The following is a 14,015-nucleotide window of genomic DNA, read 5'->3' on the forward strand; positions in this document are numbered from 1 at the left end:
GTACGTGCCTTCAAGTGAGCACAGGGGTCAAGATGACCTTAGAGCTTTACTGTCAGCTCCGAAAAAATATCAGAGGTAATATTAACATATTATAATAGGACATGAGATCCACTAATATAGCTTACGGTTACTAGATTTGAACTACTTTAATCATTGGATAATCTTATGTGTTAGTATATGATTTCATAAATGACTTTAAATATATGAAGATGTAATAGTCATACTGCAAACATTTTGAATCCCTTTTGTAACTTAAATGTACAAATATTTAAAATTGTGCTGCATTTCTGCTTTGCTGTTTAATAAAAAGATGTTTCACAAAAAAAAGAAGATGTAGCCTATTTCCATCACAAAGTACGACTAGGCCAGGAACAAGAAAGAAATCGTGTCATGTGCTGCCACATCTGTAGAACTACAGATCGCTGTGGAAAATGCAAGAAGTCAGACACAGAAAGGCAAATGCACGTTCTTGAAACAGACAAGAACAGAGCAGAGGAATTGTCAGCAAGACCAGAAGGGTCCAGGTGAGGAATGGAGTCCATGCAATGAGGTAGACCAGAAACCCAGGGTGAGGAGTCACTGCTGATCCTCTCCTGAGCACAGTGACAAATTTCTGCTTCAAAATCACCACTGATAAGGATGAAAATGAGTAGGGAATTAGAGAGTGAAGCTACCTCCTCAGAAACAACCAGGCATGAAAAGAGATCACTCATCACTCTGCTTTCAGAAATATTCAGGAAATGCTTACCTCTAACTTCCAAATGGAGTCTCAAGGGATTAAAACATTTTTAGAAAAAAATGGCCATTATTGCCAAAGAAATTCCTTCACAGGAATGTCTCATTCTACTTTCTTTCTATTTTGGTGCCAGTCTAGAGGTTTGAACTCTGGGCATGGATGCTGTTGCTGAGCTCTTTTATTCCAGACTGGCACTCTACCACCAGAGAGTGGAGATAAGAATTGGAGATAAGAATCTCATGGGCTTCCTTCACCAGGCTGGCTTTGAACCTTGATTCTCTAATATCAGGCTCCTGAGTTTGCATCAGTACAAGGTTCCATTTTTCTTTTCTAACAGCGTATATGATGATAAAACAAAAGGAGACTGAGATGAGGACGGCTGGGAAGGTGGCTCAGTGGTAGAGTGCTTGCCTAGCATGCATGAAGCCCTGGATTCAATTCCTCAGCAGCACATACATAGAAAAAGCCAGAAGTAGTGCTGTGGCACCAATGGTAGAGTGCTAGTCTTGAGCAAAAGCAGCTCAAGAACAGTACCCAATCCCTGAGTTCAAGTCTCAGAACCAGAAAAAAAAAGAGAAGGGACTCTTTGGGTAAGAAACTTTGGGGACACATGGCTTACACACCGCTGAGGTTGTTTACAGACAGTCATCTCAAGTTGAGCATCAGTGTCTCCTGCTGGCCTACTGGGATCCAGGAGAGGTAAGCGACTGCACCACTCTCCTGACCTCTGGAGAAGCACCCACCTAAAAGTGAAAAGTGTCTTGATAATTGTCACATGGGGGAAAAGAAAAAGTTTACTGGCAATTTGGCTTGCCACCCCAAGTGAAGGGAAAATCACCGCTCCTGCAGTGAACCCTATCTAAGGAGCCATCTGTAGCTCTGAAGTGCCCATGTGCATCTCAGAAATGACCCATCCTGCCACGCACATCCTGAGAGAAGAGGCGAGCACTTGTGTTCACTGCCACTGGAGAGGTGCAGCCTGCAGGAGAGACCACAGGTTCCACACTCTGGGTAAGGTATCACCTTAGGAGTAGGGATTCTTGATTGAACCCGGTTGCATAACAAAGAAACAGGGAGGATAGGAATGGGCTAGGACAGTGAAAAGAACAGGGGTTCCAGGCCCCTCACCCCCAATTCCTGTTGGTTTCTCACTTCGACTCCCCTCACAGAGTCTGTCCTGGTTTATGACAAGTGAGGAGGAATCCTGATTGTCCATGGACTGGGGAAGATATGTTCACATAAGTGACTCTAGAATAGGATTTGACCCTAACATTACCCCCTCTCTGTCTCTGTGATCCACCTCCTTCTTAACCCGCAACATCCCAATACAGACTTGGTTCATCTTCCTGGTATTTCTTCTGTGAAATATGGGCTCCATGTTGAGGAAAGGGTGATACCTGGGACCCACTCCTGCAGCCAGGGTATTGAAGTATAAGTGCATGTGACCCCGGGAACATGTCAGGTATGTTTCAAGCTTCGTTCTTTAGTCAGTCAGAGAGCTTGAACTTGAGTCTTGCCCATGTTCCTTGAGCCCTTTTTGCTCAAGGCTAGGCCTCTACCACTTTGAGGCACATATCTACTTTTGGTTTGCTGGTGCTTAACTTGAGAGAAGAGTCTCAGAGACTTTACTTCTCTGGGCTGGCTTTGAATTGGGAAGTCAAGGTCTCAGCCCCTGAGTAGCTAGGATAACAGTCTTGAGCTACTAGGGCCTTGCTTGTTTAGAATCTTAGATATGATTCTACAGAGGAGAAATGCAGCTGCCTTCACTTCAGAACCAGACTCACCTTCCCTTAATGCCATTTCTCCAAGTTCACCCATTTCCCTGAACATGCCATCTTCCACTTCCCGATGGATGAATAGAATTGGATTTTTCCTAATACATGAGAGACAGTAGGAGAGTATTTCCAGTGGTGTGAATGTGGGATGGAGAATGTTGTGTTCCCTTGGCACCATGAAGGCCTCAGTTTCCCAAGCCAGGGCCTCTGAATGAGACTCAAGGAACAGAGAGGATGGGAGATGCCCATGTGTCTATGGGGGTGATCCTCTTAGGCCAGACTGTGGTTGGGTTTGTAGGTAATTTGTCTCTTCTCTCCCATTATCCATTCCTTTCCTGCATGGGGTACTTGATTGTGGCCAACTTCCTAAGTCTTCTGTGTAGGGGTGTTCCCCAAACCATAGTGGCTTGGGGCTGGAGAAATTTCTTCAATGATATGGAGTGCAAAATGGTCATCTATCTTTTCCAAGTGTGCGGGGGGGTGTCGATCGGTAGCACTTGCTCCCTGAGCATCTTCCTTGCTGTCAGCATCATCCAGGGGGACTCCATGTGGGCAGGGCTGAAGGGGAGAACCCACAAGCCCTCTACCTCAGCTGGCGGGTCTTCCTCCTGGTGAGCATTGTTTTTCTTATGTTCATGACCAGAACCAAAGCACAGGATAACATGACGAGCTTAAAGGCCTATGGCTACTGTTCTTCCATGTGTCAGGACCCAGCTGCTAATGTCCTGTGTGTGGCCATGCTCTCAGTGCCTGATCTTCTGTGTCTGAGACTCATGCTCTGGGCTAGCACCTCCATGCTCTTTGTCCTGTACAGACACAAACGAGAATGAGACACATACAGAGTATCAGTGTCTCCACCAGAGCCTCTCTCGAGTCCAGAGCTACCATAATCATCTTCCTCTTGTTGAGCGCCTTTGTCTCCTTTTACACTGTGTCCTGCATCTGTCAGACTTGCTTGACTATGATTTACAGCCCCAGCCCTGTGCTGCACCATATGGCGGCATTTGCTATGGGCTGTTTCCCAGCCCTCAGTCCTTTTCTGCTCATGAGCGGACAGTCCACTCACTGCAGCCTCCTCTTCACCTGCACCAAGAAGATGAAAATGATCCTCCCTTGAGGACCACCAAGCTTGCATCTCTGCTGAAGTTTGCTTGTCCATTCAACAATCTCCACACCTAGATAAAAGTATCTGCTGAGAGAAAGTGGTGTGTACACACGTCCACACCTGCGCATTTGTGTACTATATATCTCTGGGTGTGTTCATCTGTCTCTATTTTGCTGGCCCACAAAACTATATGAAAGTGGAAATGTGAGATTTTGACATAATGATTTTAGGTCATGTTAACTTCCTCCAGATGATCTGCCCCATTAATTGGTAATCATGTCAAATTCAAGATAAACTGGTTAAACTCACTTAACATGTTTTCCTAATTCCATTTAGAGTCTTTTGTTTCTTTTCTTTCTTTCTTTAATAGTTCCTTATGCAACGAAGCAAATCATTCTTAAAGCCCTTTCTGTTCTGGAGAAGAAAGTAGTTAGAAAGAAAATAGCAGCTGGGGGTTGGTGGTTGATGCCTGTGTTCCGAGTTCCTGAGGAGGTAGGATCTAAGGATCACAGTTCAAACCAGTCTAGGCAGAAAACTCTGAGACTCTCATCTCCAATAAACCATTAAAATAAAAGATGTTGGTGGTGTTGTGGCTGAAGTGGTAGGGCGTTAGCCTTGAGCAAAATCGTCCCAGGTATAGAACGGAGGCCCAGAGTTCAAGCCTCAGGACTGCACAAAGAAGGAAAGAGAGAATGAGGGACACAGATATACAGACAAATAGAGACAGACAGGGAAGAGATATGGAAAGCCAGCAAAGAAGAAGGAAAGAAGGAAGGAAGGATGGAAAGAAGGAAGGAAGGAAAGAAGAAAGGAATAAAGGCAGTCCTGTTGGTGTAGCTCTGACCACAAACATCAAGGCTCCTTCCCGACAGTTACTCCCTTAGTCTTGTCTGTGCTCATTTCTTCCACATAATTTATTTTCACAACTCTTTATTTTCCTAGGTGGTCTATATTACATATCTCTAGACTCTCTGCTAATTCAACAAGTACAATAAGTATACTTTTGAGAAGCACATTTTTTTTTAATGTAAAGCTGTTTTTAAAACACAAAGGCTCCTTTAGAAGGTCCCTTGCTTGGCTATTGTGAAATTTCCTGCAGTGTTCCTCTTGTCCCTTTTTATGAGGTCCCTTTACCACAGTCTCTGGGGGGCAGGTCAAGGCTGCTGTGCTGAATGACAGGCAGGGCCCTCCGGTCCAGGGATCTCCACCTCCACCCTTTACTTCTCAGGAATGAATTTCCGGGTGATACCAAGCCAGAAGTAGCACTGATGCCCCGGGGACTGTCACCAGCCCTGATCACAAAAGCTCAGGAACAGGCCCCAGGCCTTGAGTTCAAGTCCTAGGACCGGCACAGAAAAAGAAAGCAAGCAGATGGCAGGCCTGCCTCCAGGAGCCATTCAGGGAGTATGCTAGGTGTTGAGTGCACGGTGGGGTCTGAGCCAGGTGCCTCTTCCTGATCCTGAAGGTCCTACAGCCACCCCCACAACAAAAAGGCTTGAACCACAGGCTCTGCCGTCCCTGCACTCCCTCCCCTCACACTGGCTTTAGCCAGATTCCCTCCACGCCCATGCCCTTATGCAGCCAAAAGTCATTCCAGCCAGCACACACATGCTGGGGTCTCCTTGGGGAGTTGTCTGGTGTCATCATTAACCTCACGCACACCTGGTCCTCTCCTGACCCCTGGTGTTCCTGTCCCCAGAGGTCCTCCCCATCTGAGTCACATTGGAGAGCAGGGATGTGGGCTTAGCCTCCTGACCTAAGGGCAGTGTTCGCCCTCCACCAGCTCCCTGCCTTCTGAGGGGATGCAGGCTTTCCCTGCCCCCACCCCACCCCTCTAAGCACCCGCTCCCCAGGAGCACCCCACCCTCCACTCACCTCACACTGTCTTAAGCATGATCCAAATCCAAGACAACCCATGCCCCGCGCTTCCCCTCACTCACAGCGCTCAGCAATGCTCCATGTGCTTTTCCTCCTTTCTTTTTTTTTTTTTTTGGTCTGCTGTGGGGCTTGAACTCTGGACCTCGGTGCTCTCCCTCAGCTCTTCAGCTCAAGGTTGGGCTCTGCACCCCACGCACCCCTGCAGTCCGCTGAAAGCACAGCCACCCATCATCATGCTGACGTGCAGCCCTGCCTGGACTCATTACTTCTGGAGAGTTCACGTATTCAGGAAGTCTCTCTCCATCTCTGTCTTCTTTCTTCCTGAGCACCATCAATTCTACACCACCATCTTGTACGAATCCCTTTCCTGTTCCCTGTGTCCTTGCCATGCGGTGGCCTGACCCCCGACTCCTGCTCCCTCACCGCATACCTGCCCACCAGAGCTCACAGCCAGCTCCTGACTTCATTCACAGCAGCACCTGGTGACTATGCTCAATATGAAGGAGGGATGAGACACATTCACCTCTCACTCGTGGGGATGACTTGAAGCTTTTGACAAAGCCTTCCAGGAAAAATGGGTTGTGACACAAAGGTGGGACTCAGCCCATGAACCAGAACCGGCTGGGAGGTCAGCTGCCCCGCATACCCTGCATCCTTAGCTGGGGGGCTCTGGTTCCATCCCTTGTGCACCTCCTGCTGGTAGAGCAGGCCACACTGTGGTCGCCATCCTCACAAAACCACCAGCCTGGCGAATCCCTGCCATTGCGATCAAAACAGCGGAATCTGGAAGGGCCAAGAAAGTCCTGGGGAGGTTTTGGGGGGAAGCGCTCATGCCAGGTCAGATCTGGGAGTAACCATTGACTGACCCCTAGGACAGGCACCATCTTACTTGTGTTTGTGGGTCACACCCAAGTCCTGGCATGATGGTGGCCACTATTACACACTGCACACACCTTGCCTTGTCAGGTCCCTGCCAGACTCTATCTACCTTCCATTGTTTCTACTTCATTAAAATACCTAATTACTCACTTCTTACTGCTGATAGTGCCTTGGCAGAGAAACCTTTAAAGCAGATGGATCCTTGGTATAATGATTTTTGGGGGAAGGAATGGGAATCAGTAGTGGGGCTTGAACTCAGGGCCTGGGAGCTGTCCCTGGGCTCTTTTCCTCATGGCTAGCACTGTATCACTTGGAGCTTAGTGCCACTTCCAGTGTTCTGGTAGGGAACTGAAGAGTCTCCTGGACTTTTCTGTCCAGGCTGGTTTTGAACTGTGATCCTCAGATCTCAGCCTCAGTAGCTAGGATGACAGGTCAAGCCACAGATGTCCAGGGTCTTACTCTTCAAATTGTCCAGGACTGGTTGAGCCACACTTGCAATTATTGGTGGAATGCCACGTGGCCATGGTGCATGATCTTTCATTTCATTGTTGAAATTACTTGCAGGTATGCTATGAAATATTTTACATCTGTGCTCTTCAAGGAAATAGGTGTCTAATCTTGTCTCTAGTCTGTTCTCATTTTGGTATGAGAGGGATTTTGGTAGCATCCTTCCTTTCCTAGTTTTTGAACCTGTCTGAGGGACATTGGTGGTAATTCTGAACACCTGGTGTAACCCATCAGTGAATTGATATAGTGCCTGATTACAGATGAAGTTAGGTGATTAAAGTCATCTTGGATCAAACCTGATGGGTCCAATGTGCAAAGACTGAATCCATTTCTTGTATGTTTTCTGATGTCTTGGACTAATTTTGTAATATATTCCCCAGTGACAATTTGAATTTAAACTGTTATAATATTCTAGTTCTCTTAGTTGATGTCTTCACACTTCTTGGATGAAGGCTTTTCTGTCTTAGCTATCAAGGAAACTTCTTACCTTTACTGATTATTTTGTCAGTCCTGAGGCTTGAACTCTGGGCCTGGGCACTGTTCCTCAGCCTTGCAGCTCAAGGTGGACACTCTATCACTTGAGCCAAAGTTCCCACTTCCACTTTTCTGGTGAGATGAGTCTCAAGGACTTTCCTGCCTCGGCTGGCTTTGAACCATGGTCCTCAGATCTCAGCCTCCAGAGTAGCTAGGATTACTTACTGGCGTGAGCCACCAGGCCTCAGCTTCTTTCACTGATTTATTTTTACATTGTTCTTTTAATCTCCTTTTTTTCATTTTTACCCCTATTTGTGTGTGTGTGTGTGTGTGTGTGTGTGTGTGTGTGTGTGTGTGTGTGTGAGTGTTTATGTGTGTGCCTGTCCTTGGGCTTGAACTCAGGGCCTGGGCACTGTTGCTAATCTTCTTTAGCTCCAGACTAGTGCGCTACCACTTGAGCCACAGCTCTGCTTTGTACATTCTGGGGATAGTTTATTGAAAATGAGCCTTGTGGGGCTGGGAAGGTGGCTCAGTTGTAAAGCTCTTGCTTGCATGCCTGAGGCCCTGGGTTCGATTCCACAGCACCACATAAGTAAATAGAAAAAAGCCGGAAGTGGCACTGTGGCTCAAGTGGTAGAGCACTAGCCTTGAGCTGCAGAGCTGAGGGATAGCACCCAGGCCTAGACTTCAGGCTCTAAGACAGGGCCCAAAAAATAAAAAAATAAAAAAAAATAGAAAATGAGCCTCGTGGACTTTTCTGCTGACTTTGAATCATAATCCTCAGATCTGAGCTTCTGGAGTAGCTCTGATTAGTGGTGAGCAGCCATCAGTGTTAGGCTGGCTCTATCATGATTTTTATGATTATCTCTCTATCCACTGTTCTGGGTTTGCTTTTAGACTGTGCTTCGTTGTCGATGACATTTGAAACACCTGACTTTTTTCATGCCAGGCCCATACAGATGTAAATTCCCTCAGAGAAGCTTTTGCTGCATCCCAGAGGTTCTGGAAAGTTGTGGTATGGCTTTGATTTTTGATTTTGTAAACTTGTTCCTTCATTTGATCCTTAAGTCTTATGGCTGACTTTGGGCTCGACAGCCTATCACTTGATGAGAGGGGGGTCGTAAGCCAACATTCTAACTTGGCCTGGACTTACGGGTCCATGGCATCCAGTAGTACTAGTTCATGAAACTGGGGCAGCAGTAGGCATCTATGTGCTGGCTCGCTGTCAGCAGAGGGTGACAGTCTTTATCTCATCAACCTAGCTTGGGTTTGATGTCTCTCCTGCTCTCCTGGGACAAGCAACTGGGACTCCCTTGCAGGCCATGCCCATTTGCTTGGGACAGTTTTCCACCCGGAACTTTCAGTTTTCAGTCTTGGCTGGTGAAGTGTCATCTCTATGCAGTGTTGGTTTATAACTGGGCCAGGCCAGCTCTCCCTCCTAGCTGACAGGCACAGGGTAGAGCCAGGTCACTGCTTTACAGTTCGGGCAGGTATATACAGATCCAGAAAATACTGTCAGCTTTATGTTGTATATCAATTCCCCACCACCAAATAGCAACAAATTTTTAATATACTTTCTATTGCCATCTACTCCTTTCTATCTCGTATATTTGTCTGTTCTACTAAAAAACAACAACTTTCCATGAAGAACAAAGCCTGGATGGAACTTGAATTCATCATACATCTTGGGAAGGAAAACAAGCCAGACAAGAAATGTAAATATGTTTTTCCCAGGTATAATTTAGACTTTAAAAGACACAAACCTAGCCGTGTGCCGTTGGCCTACTCCTGTCATCCTAGCTACTCAGAAGGCTGAGTTCTGAGGATCATGGTTCAAAGCCACCCAGGGCAGGAAACTATATGAAACTCTTATCTCCAATGAACCACCAGAAAACCAGAAGTGAGGCTGTGGCTCAGGTGGTAGAGTGCTCACCCTCAGCTGAAGAGCTGAGGCACAGCAGCCAGGACCAGAGTTCAATCCACATGAGTAACCGCCCCAACCCCCCCAAAAAAGATATAAAGCTGTAAAGGAGACTCACAGTGATGTCCTCTACCACAGGGGCCCTGGGTTCGATACCTCAGTACCACGTAAGCAAAAAGAAAAAAACCCAGAAGTGGCCCTGTGGCTCAAGTGTTAAAGCACTAGCCTGCGCTGAAGAGCTGAGGGAAAGTGCCCAGGCCCAGAGTTTAGGCCCCAGGACAAGATCCAAACAAACAAACAAACAAACAAACTTTACTGTCAGCGCCCAATCTCTCCCCCATCTTTGTTTAAAGAAGCGAACCTTCCTGTCTCAGGTTGTGTGGATCACCCTGTCTGCCTTACATGTCATTGGGAACTTCTAAGTGAAGCTGAAGGCCCTGTCTTAGGTTGGTCAGACTGGCACCCCCTCTTACCCATCTCTGGCAGCAGTTCCTCTCAGTGTGGGGGGGAATTCATTTATATGGAGCTTGATCTTATGTAGCTGGCTGGCTAAACTCATAGGAGAGTTTGGAGTGCACATATAATACAAGGAAGACATAGAAAAACCATCAGCAAAAGCATTCCCAGGCCAAGCAATGACATTAGCAATCCTTTAACATAAATTAGGGAAGGAATATAGTGTTGAAATTGTTTAGTCTTTTTTTTTTTTTTTTGGCAGTTTTTGCCACTTTAGAGTCCAGAGGTCGGGCTTGTGTAGTATTATGAGCAAGCTGATTAAGATAATGGGCAGCTTGTACATTTTGTGTTAGCGTCACAGTAGCTGTTGCTGCGGAGGCAGCTAACAAAATAAAGGCCAAAACATCAGCTAAAGTAGCCCAACAAATCAATGAGGGCGCATTAGTTCTTTCAATTGTCTTAACACCTGAATGCCAGAATCTTCATACCAAGTTTCAAAAATATTTACAGGAAGCATAACAAAAGATGGTTGTCTAACAATAAGTATGGATTCAGTTATGCCGCTATACAAGCAATTAGTAAAAGAACAATTATCGCAGGTAACATTAAAATAATTAGTTCCCACAGAAATATTAAACAGTCCATACATAATGACATGGGTGGTTATGCAGAACTCATAATTGGTTTTTTTTTTTTTGGTCCAGTCGTGGGGCCTGAACTCTGGGGCTGGGCCCTGTCCCTCAGCTCTTCAGCTCAAGGCTAGCGCTCTACCACTTGAGCCACAGTGCCACTTCCGGCTTTTTTCTTTTTGCTTATGTGGTGCTCAGGAATCGAACCCAGGGCCTCATGCATGCAAGGCAAGCGCTCTACCACTGAGCCACTTTCCCAGCCCCTCATAATTATTTTTTTAAAGGATGAATTGGGCCAGGTTATGTTGTTGAGTGCAGCCACCAGCATCCAAACATGATGGTGAGGATGCCCATTCATCCACCACAGTCCAAGATTGTACTTATTAGTAAGATTAGCTCACGACCAGTCCATTAATTGAGAGTTAGTTCCAGAAATATTGGTAACAAATGACTGTACATGCCTGCACCTTATTGGATGAGGCTCTCCTGTAGATACTACTATTTGTGAAGAATTAATGCAACAGGGTATCATATAGGATGGAGTAGAATTTGCATGAACTGGGTGTTCAGTTGGCAAAGATGTCATCTGCATATTGTAGATCTGATTTTTTTGTCCGTGATCCAAATTTTATGAGTCATGGATAGCATTATAATGCAGCCTGGAATGGAGCCTTAGAGCTGGTGGTAAAGCATAAAGGAGTTCCAATGCCTGAAGCTGAGATATTTCCCATCTTGGTGTGCTGGATGAAGGGATAGGGGGTTGTACTGTATGCTGATCTATTGATGTGAATGAGTACTTCAACTCCCTCCCAAGTTGTAGGGTGCACAATCGGGGGATCCGGCATGTACGCCCAATGTGTCAGCATTTGTGTCATCTGAATGAGCCTCCACAATGCTAATGTTATGCTCAGGCAACAAGTGAGATTTATTTTCTTCCTGTGAAAAAACACAAACATGTTCTCGACCCCAAGTTAAAAGCAGATCGGGGCCCGTGCCAATCACCTGTTAAAGGATCCTTTCACTTAACTTGGGCAAAAGCTCTTTGCTCTCTTTTTTTCCCCAAAACCACTGTGCTGCAGAAAGGCCATTACAATCTAAGGTTAAAAAATGTAGTACAAATAAAGTGTGAGAAGAATATTAACAGGAGAGAAGGGGTGTAATTCCCCCATTTTAATTTAAAAATTGGGTGTTTTAACAGCCCATTGGTTTGTTTAACAATTTCTTGTTCTTGAGGAATATAGAGAATATCTGTAGAGTGAAAAATCTGGTAAGATTTACAACAAGTTTGAAAAGTTGTCCGACATATGTTTAGGAAGTCCCATAGTGGCAAAGCAGTGTAGGGAAGGAGCAATACAATGTTAGCTAGTCTTCCTGGCAAGAGGAGTAGCCATAATAAAATTAGAGTAGGTATATGGTAACATGGACAAAGCAAAGCCATCCAAAAAATGGAATCAGGCAGGAGTTTAGTCTATTTTTTCCACGGTGGAGGTGGTCAGGGTAACAATGTAGATTTCCTCCAGGTGACTGTCAGGCTGTAACAGCAGCAGCAGCAGGGTCTCTCAGTGGCTCCAAGGGACTGTCACACCTCGTGCTGGGCTGTAAATTTCTACAGACTGGTTAAGGATACAAGTAATACATAGGCTTGGCAGGCTGTGGCCCCACTAGTTTTTTTTTTTAATTTTTTATTGTAAAGATACTATCCAGAGGGTTACAGTTACTTGAGCAAGGTAATGCTACACTTCCTATTGGACATTGTTACCTCCTCCATTGTTTTTCCCCTACCATCCCTTCCCTCCCTACCTTCCCCGCGGTTCTTTTTTTTTTAATCGTGGTTAAGGAATTACATAATTTCCCGAATTTCACAGTATTGTAGAATAATGAGGCTCATTTAAAGTCAAAAGTTCATTCTAACTTTCCTGGAGCAAATTGTCTATCATGGTCTATGACATATAACAGTGCAGAGGTGGGGGGCGGGAGGGGGAACCAAGATGGCAACTGGGCAGTAGGGAAACGCCATAGCTCTCCCCTACCAAAAAGAGAGTTCGAGTTCCAATGCTTAATCTCCCCAAGAGACCACCAACAACAAAAAGACGAACACTCAGAGAAAAACAGGAGGTGGAAAATAACAAAAAAGAAAGAGAGGAAAAGAAGAATTTCAGAACAGAGAAGAGCGAAGACCCCCTCCCCCAACCTTCACTGTCCGTGCAGCAGTGCACCAAGCTGCAGACAGCCGGCCTGGTGGGGGCTGCCTTAGTCGTACAGACACAGGGGGCTGCGTGCAGATCACCTGCGCAGAAGCCGCCTATGGTACCGGTTTGCAGACCTGCTGATCGCCACAAACAGAGAAACCTACCAGCTGGGAGTCTCCACGAAGATCCCAACCCCACCCCTCACTCTCCAGAGCAGAGAGGCTCCATCCCGCCAAAGCTGCTAGGCACCTGCAGTGCATCAGGCCACCTCCAGCCCGCCCAGCGGGGGCTACTAGAGTCCCAGAGACTCAGGTAGCTGCCTGCAGATAGCTCAGAAGCCGCCTGAGGTACCCCTGTCAGACCCGCCGATTGCAACGACCCGGCAGGGGCCGCCGGGGTCCCAGAGACACAGGGGGCTGCCTGCAGATAACCCGTGCAGAAGCCTCCTGAGGTATTGATGTCAGACCTGCCGACTGCGATAAACGGAGAAACCCCCGAGCCCAGAACTCAGCCCCACGACAAGAGCTCCCAGAGCTACATGGGACGCCCATGGAACAGCAAAGCAAAGGACCTACAAGGAAGTGCTGCTGATATGGAGAGTGTAAACTTCAGCACTCAGAACCTATAAGGAGGCCCAGCCCCCACCCCTTGCTCCACTAGTTTTTAAGACTATTTTGACAATAGCCCAGGACAATTTACCAAGATGACAACCTTTTTACTAGATAGTTCTTTTAATAGGGCTGATTTTCTAGGCAGATTTAGAGGGCTCAGGCCTGTACTACTATTTTCCATGCCTTTTGCTTCTGCCTATTTTGCCAAAAAAAATTTTTTATGACTCTGGTCCATTGTTCTAAAAAGGGGATGATGGGTGAAGATTCATCTTCTGTAACTTCTTCAAGCTGACTCAGGGTGTTGCTCCTACCCAGCCAGGAACCTATAACCTTAGTCTATTTTACAAAGAGGTTACCAGGGTTAGATGTCATTAAGAACAATATTTTAACTTTTGACAAATACACCACAGCAGTGTAGTTTGTTTAGCACTCTGGTTTGTAATAGCATCTTTAGGAATGTGACCTCTAGTGACCCTAACAATGCCTAAGTCACCTGTGCAGGCCTTTAGACAGATGTCAATAGAAACACACTCTTAGGTTTACAAACTTTTTTCTTGAACAGATAAATTTCATGTAGCTGGTGTTAGCTCAAAAGTTACTGTCAATTAGGGCTTTTGGCACATACAGGGGTTGGGATTTAAACCATCCCCCACATTTTATAACTTTAGCTTTTTAGTACTATCACAGATTACTAACAAGTTTCTGTCCCTACAATGTAGATAGTCATGGACATGAGGCATGCTTACAACCTATCTTCCCATGACCTCCTGGCTCTGACCAATTTTTGAAGGGCCATGCACAAAAGACTCTAGGATCTGACATTTCTACCATCCAAGCAGTGGCTTACTCCTCTGG

General features: G+C 46.1%; 1 pseudogene; it reads left to right on the plus strand.

Moving 5' to 3' along the window:
* Window positions 1-14,015, plus strand: part of LOC122125473 — a 260,765-nt pseudogene that overhangs the window by 190,139 nt on the left and 56,611 nt on the right.

This window comes from Dipodomys spectabilis, unplaced genomic scaffold (assembly GCF_019054845.1).
Source record: "Dipodomys spectabilis isolate Male_0828 unplaced genomic scaffold, ASM1905484v1 ptg000266l, whole genome shotgun sequence".
NCBI lineage: Eukaryota > Metazoa > Chordata > Mammalia > Rodentia > Heteromyidae > Dipodomys > Dipodomys spectabilis.